Source organism: Thalia democratica, chromosome 7 (assembly GCF_965202585.1).
Source record: "Thalia democratica chromosome 7, ktThaDemo2.hap1.1, whole genome shotgun sequence".
NCBI classification, from domain to species: Eukaryota; Metazoa; Chordata; class Thaliacea; order Salpida; family Salpidae; genus Thalia; species Thalia democratica.
In genome coordinates this window covers 63734762-63753629 of record NC_139171.1, presented here as the reverse complement: position 1 = coordinate 63753629, position 18868 = coordinate 63734762, and positions in this window count along the sequence as shown.

Here is an 18868-nt window from a genome sequence, read left to right as displayed (position 1 = left end):
TGAAATTTTGAACAAAAATTACTAGAAAACCTGGAATTATTAATAACAAAACACATTTAAAGTATCTTTTCAATCTTGTTATATTGTTGTTAGAGGGCAACAAGAAAAATGTGAACGTACATGATCATAAAAATCAAAGTCCTTGGGAGGAGACGGTGTGGTACCCATGGTAGACTATGATTTTCATAGTTAATATTGGCAGTAATGGTTTTAAAAAGGAGTGCATACCATTTTTTATTTATTTAAGAATTAATTTCTCTAGTTATTATAAATCAAAAATAATAATAATTTACATTTAACTTAAAGTTAAATTTTATCAAAGTTTTAAGTAAAACTTTTCAAAGTTATTTACACATGTATGGTAATCCTGGGGCTTGATGACCAAAAGGTCTTTCTCCACACCAATCCATTGACCATAGTTGTGAGCGTTCACATTTTTCTTTCTTTCTATTTCACACAGTTTTTTACCTAAAAATTAACTTTAAACTAAAAATAGGCACAAAAACCTAGAAGAAATTTCTGAAAAACCAGTGGAAACCTTGTTTAACATTAAATCAATCAACCTTTTAAGCAGTTTAAGGTAAAATTTAAATAATTTTATTATGTGCTTTGTAATTTTTCAATTTATCTTTTAAGTTGAGGCCACCTTTTTTACAAGTTTATCTTGTTTTGTAGAACTTTATCATTTCAACATACTCTTTTTACCATTCAACAAAATTTAAAGTAACTTTTGAGATATAAAAATCAAAGTTGGTGAGTTCAATCGGCCTATTATAAAAAGAGTTGTTTTTTATTAGTATTTTTGTTTAAATTTTTTTAATTTACAACTTTTAAAGTTTTAACTTGTAAAACCTTTCAAACTATTTAAGATTTTTTTCTTAAAATTTAACATCATTTGCTGATAAAAACGAGAAAAAACCAATAGATTTTATATTAATATTTTTAATTTCCAAGAAAACAACAATGAATTTTACAGTGCATATATTTTTATTTGAAAAATTTTACAAACTGACTATTGTATCTGTATTAGAAGGTTTTTACAAACTAAATATTGAATCTGTGTTATAAAATTTTTACAAACTGTCTATTTGTGTTTGTACAAAAAACTATTTTTTACAAAGTTAACTAATATCAAAGGTTGATTTAAATTTAGTTTTCTATGAACTATGACTCATAGTTCATACTTTCAGGTTTTCCTTCAAGAGCTAATCTTACTCTTTTTAAAAATAATGCCTTGAACAATGGCCCTGTTGTCTTATTTTTATTTTTTTAATTGCCTTACTTATTAGTTTATCAAGTATATTTTAATAAAAAGTTGACTGTTACTGTAACTTTAAGCTAAACTAATGAGCTTCTGTAAGTTACATACAAATCATTCAATTATCTTTTTTTTATGCTCAATTGTGAGATTATAAGTATTTATATTTTGTAGATAAGAGTATAATTTAAATTGTTGATAAAATTGTATTTCATTTATTTTGATTTTGTAAAATTTTCAAGATGTTTTATTACATATAAATAATGTTCTAATTCCATAGTGTCATGTCTTGTACTGATAAATCTTAATAAGTTTTGGGTAAACTAATTATGTCCTATTTCAAGTACAAGACATTATTCTTGCATGAAAGAGTAACATTCTGTCTTAGATACTTACAAATTGGTTCGAAACATTCTGAAGCTTTAATGTGCTTGATGAAACTTTTTTTTTCAACTTTTGTTGTTTTGAAAGTTTATAGTATCTGACCATACACGGTTCAAATTTTTACTACAAAAATTTACATTGGCTTGAATAAATCTTTGAACATAAACTATAATATACTATTTATAAATTTCCATAAAACTACAACTTATGAAATATATTCAGTTCTTAAAAGTTTCCTTATATAAATATAAGAAAAAATAATAAACTTCTCACAACCAAAAACAACAGCATCCAAGACAACCTACAACCGGTTTTTGTCCTTATCAGGACTCACCAGGCAGACACAGTAGCAAGAATCCGCTGTTGAGATCTAATGTCTCAGACATTTTCAGCTTATTGTGAGATTATAATCTGTGCTCGTTTGACTCAACTTTGTTGATAATGGCCGGAATAAATACTGGTCAAACTAATGGTTAAAACTGATCAAACAATCACAGACTAAAATCTCACAATAAGCTGACAATGTCTGAGACGTTAGGCTGTGAATGATTAAGCTGTGTCAATTTTTTCAACTTTACTCACAAACAGTAGCTTCAATACTTTGTACTTAAGCCCGCTTGTTAAGATCACAACAGTGGTTTCTTGCTACTGTGCCTGCCTGGTGAGTCCTGATAAGGACAAAACCAGTCGTAGGTTATTTTTGATGCTGTTGTTGTTGGTTGTGAGAAGTTTAATGAGTCCTGATATTTTTGATGCTATTGTTGTTGGTTGTGTATTGAGTTTCATTATTTAATCAAACATCTCGAATTTGTTGATGATGGCTTAAATAAATATTGGTTAAAACAAATGTAGGAAGAGAGATCTTTTAACCACATTTATCACAAGTTAAAACAAAATTATCTTTGAGAATATTTTGAATACAGAATTTTAATTTTCAGAAAATGTAGCTTGCATATTAAAAAATATGTTGTATAATTTTATAAGTCATTTAACAAACACTTAAACTTTTTTACTAAATATTTTAGTAACACACTTTTGTTTTAAATTTTTTCAATTTTAGTTTTACAAAAATAAAAATCCTAAACCACAAATGTTTATTATCTAATGAGGATAAATAAGATAGTTTAGAAATTGCTTACAAACTATAAAAAGTGAAGAAAATTTTATAAAATAGTTTTCTTCACTTTTAAAGTTTGCTCCTTCCATTAGGTACCTATTGTTCTCCCAAGCTATGATCTGCCATATTATAACTTACGTTCAATTTCAAAGCAGTGTTTTAGCAACTGATAACTTTTTTACAAGTCTGAAAACTAACACCAAGTTGTAGATATTTATCTTACCCCGATATTGCTTGAACTGCAGGAACATTTAATAATTTTTCGAAATTTGTTTCTAAGCTTTAAAATTATGCTTGTACAATTGAACAATTGAATTAAAGATTTTCTTTACAAATGTATAAAGTGACATTACAACTTAAGGCCATTGCATCAGTAGTTTTTAAATACTTGATTATTATTTCAAAATGAAGATTTGTCTGATGTTCAGATTAACATGTGGTAGATATGAAAGAGTTGTAAATAAAATGATTTCAACAAACTTGTATTATTTCAGTTTGGATATGTGAAGCATATAATTCTTAAGGGCATAGGGGGGGTAAACACCCTTTTTTGGTTTTTGATCTTATTCTATATAGTTTTTACTAAGCTACAAGATGCTTTTTACAGATTTAAAAAATTCAAAAAAATGTTTGAGATATAGCCGGTCAAAGTCGGAGGCAACAATAGGATCCTTATGGGAGGCGCAAACTAAAACGGCAAATAACTAGAAATCACTAAAAATCTATCTCCTCCTACGTTTTTTGAGATAACTACCTCAAATTTTCAGGAAATGTTCCTTGCAGTATTTAGAAAATTCTGTAGGAACAGAATTTAAAAAAATTAAAAAATAAAAATTTTATAACAAAAAAACAAAAAAAAAACTTTTTTTTTTGTTTATTTTTTATATAAAATTTTTATTTTTTAATTTTTTCAAAATTCCTTCCGACACAATTTTTTAAATATATCAAGGAACATTTCCTGAAAGTTTGAGGTAGTTATCTCAAAAAACGTAGGAGAAGATAGATTTTTAAAAAAATAGTCTATTTTTGCCGTTTTAGTTTGCGCCTCCCATAAGGAACCTATTGTTGACTCCGACTTTGACCGGCTATATCTCAAAAATTATTTTGAATTTTTTAAATCTGTAAAAAGCATCTTGTAGCTTAGTAAAAACTATATAAAATAAGATCAAAAACCAAAAAAGGGTGTTTACCCCCCCCCCCCTATGCCCTTAATGAGCATCATCAATTTCAGTCACTTCACCTTTGAAATTATTTTGTAGATTGTATTTATAAGTTAAGGGCATAGGGGGGTCCACCTTAATTTTTACAATTTGGTTTTATTTTGTAGAGTTTTATCAGAGCTATCAGATATTTTTAACCGCTTGATAAAATTCTAAGTAATTTTTCAGAAATAAAATCAAAGTTAGTGTGCTCAATAGGTTTCTATTGGAAGGCAAGCAAAAAACGTAAAAAAAGACTATATCATTAAAAGTTTATCTTCTCCTTCATTTTTTAAGCAATCTTCTTAAAGTTTTCACAAAAAGTGCATTACTAAACTTTAAAAGATTTAATGCAGGAGCTTTTCAATTTTTAAAAATAAATAGTAAATAAATACCACCTTTTTTTGTATATTTAACTAAGGTGTTTATTTTACACAATTTTATAATTTCAACATTAAAAGTCTTTTAAACTATAAAAAACATTTCCTGAAAGTTTGAGGTTTCTAGCTCAAAAAATGAAAGAGAAGATAGATTTTTAGTGATTTTTCTAATTTCCAAGAAAATTTGTCCTGAAAAGTTTGTGTTCCATGTCCATGGATTGGAAACATTTTAAAAAAATTACAATATCTCAAAAGTTAAATAAGGTTTTAAAATTCTGTAAATACTGGCATGTAGTTTGTACTTACATATAAGGGTCAATGTTATTTAAGTTTTAACTCCCTATACCCTTAGTAAACGTAATAGCTTATCATTACCAATACTGTATGTTAATGAAAATAAACTTGTTTTAAAAGATGCAACAAAAGCTTGTAAATATAAAATAACCCTGATAATAATTTTTTAAAATTAAAAATGTCTTTTTTATAGTTTTAAAAAGTTAAATTTACTGTAAAGTGTCTATTGTAAATTTTTCCTAAAAATGATGATGATTTATCATAAAAAGTATAAAATTATTTTTATCATAAAAAGTTCCAAGCCCTGATTTTTTGCCTGTTAAATTAAAATTTAATTTGTTAATTAATATTTAAACTTAGCATACATTTTTTAATTTTTTAACTATAACAAAATAATTTTTAAGTTTCTTAAAAAAACAATGTTTAGCAAGTAAGTTTATCAAAAGTCTAAAACACACAACAAAAAATTATGTTTCCCAATATTTTCAATGCTAAAAGCCATAAATTGTTACTCGAACAGTTTAAATTTATTGAGAATTTGAAAAAAATATATACAAAATTATAAATTTTGAATATTTTATCAAATTAGTTTTTAATTATTGTTTTCAAATATGAAATATAAAAATATTAATCCAGTTAAAAAAATATTAATTAAATTTTAAAATTATTAAGTTGTATAATATCTGATAAAAGTTTAAGCTTGACAATAAGTCAAATAAGCCTTTATAAGCTTGTTTGGTTAAAATTTTCCTAACAAATTCTCAATTTTTTCATTGTTTGTATCTCAAAAAATTCATTCAAATTAAAAAATACAAGTAAAAGCTACTGTTGGTTAAGTAAAAAACTGAAAAATTAAATAAAGATAAATAAATTCTGTCTAACCACCCCCCTATGGCCATTAAGAAATAGTAATTTTATTTTTATTCAGATACTGATAATATTATTATGTAAATAAGACATTAATGATAATAATAAATAAGTTTAATGATCCTTTCTAGCCTATTAAGGGCATAGGGGGTGAACACCCTTTTTTGGTTTTTGATTTATGTTATATAGTTTTTACTATGCTACAAAATGCTTTTTACAGATTTAAAAAATTCAAAACATTTTTTTAGATATAGCCGTCAAAGTTGGAGGCAACAATATGTTCCTTATGGGAGGCGCAAACTAAAACTACAAAAATAGACTATTTCACTAAAAATCTATCTTCTTCTACGTTTTTTGAGATAACTACCTTAAATTTTCAGGATATGTTCCTTGATATATTTAGAGATTCTGTCAGAAGGAATTTTTAAAATTTTATGCAAAAAATAAACAAAAAAACAATTTTTTTTTGTTATAAAAGTTTATTTTTTAACTTTTTAAAATTCTGTTCCGGTAGAATTTTTAAAAAAATGCAAGAAACATTTGCTGAAAATTTGAGGTTGTTATCTCAAAAAACGTAGGAGGAGATAGATTTTTAGTGATTTCTAGTTATTTGCGTTTTAGTTTGCGTCTCCCATAAGGAGCCTATTGTTGCCTCCAACTTTGACCGGCTATATCTAAAAATTATTTTGAAATTTTCTAAATCTGTAAAAAGAATCTTGTAGCTTGGTAAAAACTATATAAAATGAGATCAAAAACCAAAAAAGGGTGTTCACCCCCCCTATGCCCTTAAAAGATGAAAAGAGCATAAACAAGTGCAAAATTATCAATAGCATTATTTAACTTACAAATACTTCCCAACTTACCATATTTTTTCTTTTTGCGCTAAATTTACAGTAGCCATGAACTAGTTAAGAATAGAAGTAGGTGATTTATCAAATTGTTGGCCATATGTTAATCTTATGTTAATCATATGTTGGCCATACCTTAGTACCCAACAGGTCAAATTTTATAGCTTTCTTTACTCTTGCTAGGTGCTTTATATTTGTTAACTTGTGCTAAAATAAGAGTTTAACATTTTTTAAAACACCAAATTATAAGAAGACTATCATTAAAATTGCACCACAGTTTATTCACAATAAATTTTGTATAACACTTCTAAATTTATGTTCAAGTATGTTGGAAGCTAAATGCATAAAAATAATATGTTTTTTTATAAATTAAAACTTACTAAAAAAGAATTGTGTCTTAAAAAAATGTATTAAATTTGATTTTAGTTTTCTTTATCTATCATATATTTTGATGTTTATTTTACAAAAAAATTGCAAGTTTTAATGGAATAGCTCAAAAAACTGTTTTAGGTGTATTAAAATTATAAAATGAAGATTTTGCTACTTCATAAAGCACCTATTAAACCAGAGTTTCCCAAACTTTTTTCAAATGGCCCCCTTTAAAAAAAAAGCTATGGCCCCCTTTTACCAAGATTACTCAAAAACTACCATAAAAGACACCTAGATCTTTTTTTTTTGCTCTTCATCAGCAACTCCGGAATATCTAGTGTAAGTTTCAAATTATGACCTCATGGCCCCCCTGTGGGTCCTTTACTGCTCACCCCCCCCCACTTTTCATCCCTTTGCTGCTCATGGCCCACTTTGGGAAACCCTGTATTAAGCAGTCGACTCTTGATCTGGTCAAACTATCTGCAATGTTTTATGTTAAATATGCAGTAATCTTAAACAGAAAAAATAGATTAAAATGGAATGTATGTTAATTGTAATGTTAATTCAAGGTAATTTCTGTTTTTTCGTTCTCCCTACGACTTTGCATTTTGCCACTGTTTTTGTTTAATTAGATTTCAAAAATTCCGTTAAGCTCTATAAAGCTGTAAAATTTTTTCTTAAATGTTAGTATCTTGTTTAAAAAATAATGCTTGATCCCCTTGTAAGACTATATTTAATAAAAACTGTTTGTTTTTGTCAAAGTTTTGCCTAAAAAAACATTTTCATGTATAAATAACTCAACAAGTTAGTCAAACTTGATAGTTATGCAAAGGGTAAAACTTTGAGCATGAAAATCGAATATTTTATTGTTTTATAACAAATATTTTTTTATAGTCAGATCTACTTTAAGGTCTGTGATACCCTTTATGTAGGCAATTTTGTAGGAGTTTTGAAAATTTTCTTTTTATAAAGTCATACAAAAATATTTTTACAAAAAATATTATAGATAACTTTATTTTTAACGTAAAATTAGTAGGGGTTTGTTATATTAAAGCTGTGGTAGACTAAATTTTCATTGTATTTATTAGGAACTTTCAAACTTACTTTAAATTTATTTTTGAAGTCAGTTATTACATTCAATGAACATATTCTGAAAACCTAATGTTTTGTAGCTTTAAAATGCTATAAGTAGATAGATTTACTCAATGTTCTAAATTGAAGTAACTTGAATAATTTTTGCTCAATTAGTATATATAAAATAAAATAAAAACTCATCAAATCTTACTAGACTAATTTAAAACGCTATGTTTAAGTAGTACTAACTTTATTGTATGCATTAAAGGCTTTTGTAACAATACTTTAAGACTTTTCATGGCTTTATAAAACACTAGTTATATGATTTAAGTATTTAGTTGTTAAAAGTAAATGTATTTTAATTTTAAATTTATTCGAGCTGTTGATGATATATGTTACAAAAGCTAGCAATAATTAAAAGTGAGAATAATCAACAGAAGTTTGCCCATTGTGCAGAGGACTTTGTACAGAAAAGCAACTATATTGTGGAGCAATCTGAAATAGCCAGCACTTGTGATTCATCAATGAGGTAGCCACATTCGAGTGTGTGGAGCTTTTTATCGGAGTGTGAAGAATAGCCTGTATTGTAGGGTGACAATCTTCAAGTAGGATGTGGGAGTAGTTCCTAGAAGAGAATTCACTTCAAATTAGTCTTTTAGTTTTGTTTGTTTTTACAGCAAGAAGCTTTGACTAAATTTAAACTTGTGTTCAATTTAGTTTTGCGGTTAAAATATTGTGTTATTTCGTATGAGTGGATTTTTTTTCTTTTAGCTAAGGAAATGAATATATTTGTGGAAAAATTAGAATTTTTATTTACAAGTTTATATTTATATTATATAATTATTTTTTATGACTTCTGTATATCTTATCAAAATAATGGTTACTTTGTACGAATGCTAAAATCCTGGTTAGCTCCTAAAATTAAAACTCAGTCATAAACTAAGTAAGTGGGATTTTATCCAAGGATTAAAAATTAAGTAAAAATATATAAGATTTGTCATTATTTTTGTGATATTTCATGTGATAAGTTCAAAGTTTTGTAACATATAAGGAATTTTTTTTTTCTTACATAACTAATTTTATATTATTAAAATAACTATTATGAAATCTACAATTTCAATCATTGCTGTTTTTCATGAAAGAGACTTTAAGACAATTTTATTCAAAAAAATATTTTCCTTGAAAGTTTTTACATAATACCTGATTCATACCAAATTATCTGTTTAGTTAATCAGTATGTTCAAAAGTATGGAATTGGGTATCTTTTAATTGCTTTGTTTTTTGTTGCTTTTACCAAGTTTTCACTCCAACAAACTGGTATAGTTTCCAAAACACAATAAATCTAAGAATATTTTCTATTTTTTCTAACCTTGAAAAGCTTCTGCAAGCTAATATTGTCCTCAAAAAAATATCAGCATCAACTTTTGTATGCTTAATTTTCAATTTTTTGTTTTTTTAAAACTTTAGTACAAAAAAGCAACCACTAAAATAACATTTTGAATTTCGTTATAGAACATGTTTAGTGCTGTACTGAAATCTATGTTTATGATAAATACAGTTTACTTTTAAAACCTTCTTGTAACGTATTTTCCTAATGCTTAAAAGATACCCTATCCCAGATAATTTGAGTATTTTTATGGACTTTGTATTGGAGCTCAGTTGGACTTATTAGCTGCGTTTAATTTTTACAATCTGAAATCTTAAACTTTACCATAGTTTTTTCTTAAAGTTACGTACAAAGTACTATTCGATAAAGTATAAGTTATGGTATACAGTTTTTGCCAAAAAGTTTGATATGTATTAAAATAGGTAAGTTTTCTACCCAAAAGTGTTTCTGTAACTAATATATTAAAGGTAGTAAACTATTATTTATTCCTCGAAAATTTGTTGAACAAAATAATTAGTTTAGGGGAGCCACTAAAGCTGGAGTTTGAGAAATTTTGATAATTAACCTTAATATTCAAACAAAAATAGCTAAAAAAACCTGCAATATTTACATGTTAAGTAGTAAAATTTTGATTTGAAACAGAACAAAAATCTATCATATAGATAAAAAAGTTTGTCATCATCAATTTATTTTTAAACGCATTTTGAATAGCTTTCCAATGTTGTTATACCACTTAACGGGACACGTTCAAAATCAACCCAGTCAAACTAGAAAACTGCTTACGAGGGTTAGGGGTAGCAGTGATAGTGAAAAATAAAGCAATATATATATATATAAAGTTAATAAATAAAGAAAATACTTAAAAAAATCGGTTGGATCTGATAGTATACCCCAAATAATACATGTTTTACTTTAAAATAAATTATAAACTAACTTTAGATCCGAAAACCTAGAAGAAAAATTCTCTAAAATCAGTGGCCACCCTGTAAGTTAAGTAATATAAGCTGTTGTTTTATAATTCAAGTGTTTTTTGTCAAGTTTCTTGCTGTAAATAACAAACTTGTATTGTTTAATTTTATTTTGAGCTCGCTGTATTTATTCAATCGTCTGAGTTTGTTATATAATTAGGTTGATTGTAAGTAGTTAATAGCTTACAACTTTAGCGTAGAAGCAATAGGTTAAAGGAACTTGTAATAATGGTTGAAATGTAAGTTATTATATAACCTTTTTTTTTGTCAAACTGTTTTTACTTAAAAATAATAAAAGTAATTATTTTTAAGACTGCCCAAAAACTAAATTTCAAAGTCCTTTTTTCTTGCATTAAGATATATCGTGAGTCTTAGGTTTGGTAAGGAACATTTCTAATTAAAAGTTTAAATCAGTATAAACTTGTATCTAAAACTGTACTTTCAAAATTTTCTTCTTTCAACCCCTTCCATTTATCTTTAACCCAAGTGACTCTCAAACGAACGTCATTTTTTGGTTTTTATCATTAAATAGACTTCTCTAACCTTGCGTTTGTGTTTTTTTAAACACGAATGACAAATTTACCCAGTTTCATTTTTGTTGGTCACATGAAATGACACTTACTATCCCCTCATTTGTGAACTAGCTTATATTCATCACAGTTTTTCAATTGAATGATGCTCTTTATGTTGGTATAAGCGTTATATTCTCCTTAGAGTCTCCGGTAAACTTTTCTTTAAAAATAGATGTTTGCTGAATATTAAACAAATATATAGTCACAAAATGTTTAAATTTATATACTTGTGATATGTTGTGCAAATTTTTATGTCAAATGTTTGCAATTTAAGTGTCTGTTATACGAATGGACCAGTTTACGACTAGAATCTATCGCAGGTCAAACATGACTAGAATGTTGGCTGCTTTTTCATATAATAAAATTGTATCAAGCGTACGATTTGAAAAGAAAAAATCGTTGAATAAACCAGACATGTTAAAAAGCTCTGCTTTGTTTACTCGAGCGTGAAATTACTAACTTAAAACAAACCAAAGTTTATACGCTTTATTGCTGAATTACCATAGTAACTATTAGCATTTTACCAACTCTGGAATAAACACTACTGTGTGTTAAAAGTAGTGTCATTAGAGCGTTTAAAAACAGGGTTGCCGTTTTACCTGAAACTATTTAAATGTTTCAAAATACCTAAATACCACTACAATGATTTTCCACTATATGAAAAATTAACTACAAGCGCAGAGAATTACTTAATAACCAGGAAGAAGGTTTTGAAAATCGATGGCCATTATAGGAGTTTTTTATGACTAAAAGTTACATCGTTGAAAACAAATTTAAGGCGTGGTTTAATTCATCTCTTTTCCGAAAACATTTCATCTTGTAAGCCTAAAATAAATGAAGCCCATCAGAAAGACCATTTATATTGGTGGTAAAAGGATACTTAAATAATACTAGAAAATTAAAGATATGCAAACTATTCATCATCTTAACCCGATCGCTTTGTTTAAAGTAAGCATGAGACTAAATCCCTTGTTCGCGACTAACTTTTAGTTTGTTAGCAAACCACATGACTTAAACATATCCATGAAGCTCCAGTAAATGTTTCAAAATTACCAGGCTTGTACAGCATTAATGTTTTCTTAAATTGTCCGTGAAACATTTATTGACCCTCAGAATTAAAATTATACTTTATATTGTGTAAGTTATTTTTTACAAAATTCTCAGTTATCGTAGTTAAAAGACAAGTTTTTTATAAATAATAACTACTGACAAAACTGTATATCAGTACCGTACGTTTGGTGCATATTCGTATTTGATACATAATATTTAAAAAAAAAAGGACATCAAATGTTTGCTTTTACAGAAAGCAGTTTGTTTTAGTACATTTCTAAAGTGATACCACTGAGATTGTTACTTGTAAGATTTTAGTTCAATACCTGATTGTAAATATTGGTAAGAAGTAGATTTATATATGTCATGTTTAACTAATCCAATTTGGATTTGTGAAATGAAAGGCATAGATTTATAAACTATTGACTTCTAGAATAATAAAAATAAAATAGTTTGGCTAGGCGAATTAAAACTACTTGATGACTTGAAAAATCACAAAAATTGATTACGTCCTAGACACATTAAAGCTTTATGTTCAACATATAAATCTTGTCTGCTATGTAAATAAGATAAACTACCTAAAAATAAGAACTTGATTGTGCATTTAAGGCAATTCAATTCTTAATATATCGTTATGCGCTTAGATACCACTGCTATTATTATATCAATAAAACTCCAGTATAAATAATTTAAGATAATACTAACATATCCTGCAAAAGACATTAAAGTGTAATTAAGGTCTTTTGACCAGAAGTTTTGAGCGTTTTTTTGTCGTTTAATAAACAGTTATATTCTAAATACAATCAAAGTAGCTGAGATCATCTTATCTATGAACCATATTATAAGTTTTTGTGGTATAAGCTTCTTTTTAAAGTCTCTTTAAGCTTATTTTCTTAACATTTAAAAAAATTTTATATGATAATTAGTTTTGTTTAATTTAACCAGAGACAAAGGTTTTTTAATATGCGCCAAACAAAATTAGTTGATAGTGGTCTAATTTTGGTAAAATTAAGTAAGTGATTTTAATTAAACTCATATTCTAATTTTCTAACCATTACTATTTACAACTACTTGTGAATATATTTAAAGGTTAAAATTTAATTAAACCAAGGCTTATCATTTAATTAATGTATTCCATCAAAAAGATTTCACAATTTATTTTAGAGTGTTATGTTGTAGCTTGAACTTAAATTATAAACACAATAAATCTATGGTATTTCAATCCTCTCAACATCTTACTTTTAATACGTTGACTTCAACAATTCGACCAAGTTTTATAAAATAAAACCTTGTTTAGAAAAGAATTAAATGAAATTTTATACATCGTTTATGCACCTGAGTTTATTTTTGAAGGGTTTTCAACGATTTTAATGATTCATTAAAAAAAAAGTCTTTAATATTCTCATTATTATTTAAACAAAAACCTAAAAAAGTATGAATATATTTTTTCAGCCTGTGTAGGTAAAATTTCAAGCCTAAAACATTCAAAGTAAGAAACACTTTTAATAAACATAATTTATTAAAAAAATATTAGAACAAAGTAAATTTGTTTTATAAATTTGTTAGTTCAAAAAATGTTTCATATAAATATTCTTTGCATCGCAAATTAAACTTGATTTTAAATAAGTAGAACTTAATAAATAAAAGTATAAAATAAGTAAAAAACTATAGTTAAGGTACAAAAAATTATTTAAGTAAGAGTTACTTTTTTAATGCACTGATAAGCTCTTTGATCAAAACGTTTTTTGCTGTTTAAGTTTTAGAAAAAAAAACAAACCAAATTTAATCTAGTACTAAAAAATCTTAAAAATTTTCATATGTCTGAAAAAATGGAGGAACGTAAAATTTATATGAGCGAACTAAATAATTCTTATGTTTTCCAAACACTACAAAACAGTAGATTCCTTATTCTTATTTTTAAACAAAATTTGTTTGTATGTGCACTGTTACTTGCTTTAGATGTGTTAATATGGTGTAGTTGAAAAACCTGCTGCTAATTTAAAACTTAGTTGTACAAATTGTTCAAGAAGTTATTTGAATACAACGTCTACATGTTTTGTTTTTTTATGTAGTAAAGTTACCTGTCATCTAGGTACGAACTTTGAACAAAGCTAAAAAGTGCGTAGCTAACCGGTAGTGCGTACCTAGGAAGTTTTCATATAAAACTATCTTTATTAAGTTTCATAAAGCCACTAAAGTTTTTAAACGATTATTAAAGCAAAATTCTAAAAGACAAAAACCTTAACCATAAAAAAAACATATTTATTGAAAGTATATTAAAATTTTAGAGTATTTACTTATATATGTATATTTATATTTAACCCACAAGATTTTTAATTTATCTTATTTCTTTGTACTTTTTAAACTTACATTTATAATTAATTACTCATTTTTGATAAATATTTATCAAAAAATGTATCGTATTGTAAATTGTTGTGAGATTAAGTCTTTATTAAATTATATGATCTTTCAATAAAAAAGAGAGTATAACGTTAGATTAGGATGAACCAATAGATGCTTATATAAATAGCCAAAGCTTACAGGCTACCATTATACTTGATAACATAAACACAAAGTTTTTTGACTAGAAAAAGATGTATTTAGCAGAAACGCAAGTAGCTGCTGGTAATACTATGGAAACCTACAATATATTTTTAAAACATTTTGAAAACGATTAGGAAGCAATAAACAGTTTCTGATAAACCTAAACGACAAGTTACACTAACAGACATGTTTAAATAATCATCAAGTACTAAATAAGTCTCCATTGCAATGAGCAGTAAAGAGGCCACAAGGCCATAACTATATATTCCGGAGTTGATCCTAAAGAGTAAAAAAAAAGGTCATAAGTGTTTTTAATGGTAGATTTTTGAGTAATCTTGTTGAAGCGGGTCATAGCTTTTATATTTCTTTAAGGGGGGTCTTTTTTAAAAATTTTGGGAAACTCTTCACTAACATTTGTACTTTTGTTACCATTTTTTAAGCTAAATATAAAGCTATAATGTCAAAACAAGTGTTGGTAATTATCTCATTATTTTTATGTAAATCCTTCAGTAACGTAAAAAATAAGAACAAACATTTATTTGTATATAACTTAATTCTATGTATATATATATATATATAGACATATAATTAAGTTGTTTAACTTGGTTAACTAAAATTTTCACACTGAGCCCGTCCTAAAGGTTTTTTTAATAAAAAGGTTTTTACTTTCATTTTTGTTTATGTTTTATTTTGAACTTGTTTTGAAGTTGATGAGTGCATAAGCACGAAACTCGAGTCCTTCAAGTTTTACATTTTTAAATAAACCTTTTTATATATATCGAAAATAATGCGATTATATAAACTAAATATACTTCTCCATTTGAGGGCTTGTAATAGTTAATTAATTAAAAACAACTATTTATATATGTGCTGTATGTACTGTATTGTAACCAATATATGTTCTGTGCTTTTTGAGTTCGAATTTTCACAATAAATTATATTTACATACATATACATATGATGACTTTGAATTCAGGTATAAAACAATTTATTTTATCTCATCATTAAAATTTGGTTGCTTTTTAACTCTTTATACAAAACTTAACAAAATGAAATAATTTAATTAAAGTACACTAATTTAAAGTTAGTTCTAAGTTCAAGCTTTTGAACCTTTATAATAATAATATTTTTACCTTTTTAAGCCTTTTTTGACTGCTTTATTTTTATTTCTAATCAATTTCAAGCTGTTTTAATTCAAGTCAACGTTTTATAAACACTAAGACCAAAGAATTACTGACAACTTAGCAATATCTTAAAAAGACGTACCTTAATAAATTATTTTTCAGCACAACTTTTTTGATTAAATAGAGATACAAACAATTTAGGTAAATTTTGTAAATTAGTATGTTAACATTATAATGTGAGTTTTTTGCAATGAATATTTGACTAAAAATCTAAATATGCTACTTATAAGATCTAAATCTGATAAAAAAAGTTAAATAAAATTTTTTGTTTATTATTTTTCAAAGACAACGTCTACTTTTTCGTTTTGTTTTTTTCCTATAATGAAGTTTTTAACTTTTTCTGGTTGTTTGATCTAGACTACAAATGTATTTCATAGAAATTTATTATATGAAATTAATTTTTTCTAGATATTTTTATCTTAGTCTAAAACTTAATAAATGTTCTTGAACTTTCAAAGCGAAAGTTGTGAGTATTTGCACTTTTTTTAATAGCATTTTTTTAAGAACGACTTGACAAATCTTGTTTTAGTGAAAAGATACATTCTGAAAACATATATTGATAACATGATCACGAACGATAACTTACTAATGCAGCTATAAGTACTGGCTAGAATTTTAATTATGGTTGAAGATTATTTTACGGTTTCTGGTAAAGTTTACTTTAACGTATTTACAAAACATTTAGTAACCAGTAATGTTTATGTAAAATCGACATAAAAATAAAAATGCAAACTCTGATATTTCCTTTAGAGCACTTAAAAAAACATTGACATAAAAATTGAATTAACATTTAAAAAAGTCCAATATATTTAATTACTTATTAGGAGAATATTTAAGTAATTAAGAGCTTAAACATTTATAAAATACTTCATTTAATCATATATTATAATTAATTTTTCAACAAAACTTACAATGTAAAATTACATAATACACTACTTGTTTTTTTGTACACCCTTTAGTGACGTAATAAACAAATACAAATGTCAACTATTTGTATACATATATATCAAGATAACAAATACTATTAGTCCAAGGTGCCTTTGTAAGTTTCTTTTTGGAATTTTCATGATCACCAATGAAAGTTTAATTAGAAACAAAGAGCAGTTTATTACTTCTCATTATACAGTATATTAACATTTTTTTATATAGCATTATACAGTTTGACATGTAACCAAAGGTCTGGTTATGGTGAAAATACTTTTTGTGAGATTTGGTGCCGGTGCCTTCGGCACTTTTGATCCTGGCTGTCTTGATCTATCCCACCCACACCGCCCTAAACTTTTTCATTTAATTTATTTTTATCTTGTAGGTTAGTGTTTGTGGGTTCGTCACTAACATTTATTTTTAACTTAACATTTTCTTCAGTTAAAAAGTTAGCCATAAAATCAATACAAAGGTGAAATATGATGTATCTTACTTGCAATTTTGTTTCTACAATTTTGCAGTGTATTGTAACTGTAATTTAATAAATTGCATCTATATATAAACTTTAATTGCATGCTTGCGTTTGTAGAATACGTCAGAATAAAAAACACTTTTATTAGTTTGATAGGTTTTTTATGATGAATTCATAGTAAAGTTTATTGGCATTTATAACTTTTATTAAAAGCAAATGCTTTTTACATAAAAGCAAGTATGATTGATGTTTATACTTATTATCAATAAAATTATATAAATATATATTAAAAAGGTATAAAAAAGTTTTTAATATTTCTACTATTTAGATTTTTCTGCAAACTTAACTAATGTATTAGTTTGCAGCTTTCGCAAACGTTGTAATATAACACAATTTAAATAACTAAAATAGTTTATAAAAACATTTAGTAAAATTTATGTATTACAAAAAGTTAACTAATACCCAAGTGAGTCTACAGATTAAATCTTAGTTTTACAGTTTTATTATCAAAAAATACAACTATACAGTAAAGTTACATATTTTGTTTGTATAGTACTTCTATAAAAAGTTTTCTTTGAGTATTTAGCTTTAAAATTTTTAATATTTAAGGTTACCTTCAGTAAAATTAAATGTTTGTTAGAAACTTAACTAAACTATTTTTTAATAGAAATATATTTTCATGTGTTTTACTTTCGATATTAAAAGTCTTCAACATTTTTTTATTGCTTTAAAGTTTTAAAGTTAAATCTTCTTTTACAAACTTTTTATATAACAAATTTAAAGCAACAATAAAAAAATAATTTAAATCAAGTAAGTGTAAAAAAGATTCTTTCAGAACTTTTATAAACGTTTATTTTTTTTTTAAGTACACTACACAGCTAAGTTGTAAGAATTATTATGTTCTTTGTAAACCCCAAACTCTTGGACCATTTTTTATATTCCAAAACTAATAAGTTGACACTTTGTAGTTACTGTACCTAGTTTCTGACTGCAATCTATAAAATTTAGAAAAAAAAATTATATTTAAGTACATTGAAGAAATTTTAAAAAGCAATTGGCCGTCCTGTAAAATGTAAATTGTACTATTCTTATATAAGAAAACTTTTTTTTAAGCTAAAGTCGTCGCTGGTCGCAAACTTTGACATAGTTTGTTATTCCCTTTTCTATAACTTTAACGTCAATATGTTAAGTGCATCTTATGTTATTGTATTAAATTGAATAGTAATAGACTATTTTTATGGTCGTAAAGTAGATTACAGTAACCTCTCGGATCTTTACGCACTTGTGACGTTACGCACTCTCGTTTAGTTACGCATTTTAGAATTCTAAAAAATTCAGAAAATAAAAATTTTAATTTTTTTAAATTTTGCACAAACTAGGTTTAATGTATATTTTTAAATCAAAATATGTTTTTGAATGCTAAAACACCTCTCTATATCTTTAGACTTGGTCAATTTATGTTACTTGACTAATTGATAAACATTTAGTTATACCTCAGTATATCAGAAATTTTGTTTACAATAAGAGATTAAATCAAAATTCTGAAATAAACATGACTGTGTTTAATAATAAAAGTATAATGAAATAATTAGAGTTTAAAACACAAAGAAATAATACAGCAGTCTTGACCTATATATTAATAAACACCATTTTATATTTGTAAAGAAATTCTTATTTATAAATTGAACTTGCTAAGTAGAATAGAATATAAATGTCACATATAAATAAAGATAAAGATAATTTCTACTTATTATTAAAATAGTAAAATTATTTCTAGTCGTATTATTATTATTCTATAGAAATTCAAATCCTTTTTTTTTTATATATGTATAGTTTTATCTGTTGTTTTCATATTTATTAATGAAGTAAACAAATAGTTAAAAGTGGGAAAGTGCCCAGTCTGCTTCTAATTGAAGCAATATTAAAAAACAGCGATTATAGTGAGTATATTTGTTACCTCTCGTTTCTTTACGATCT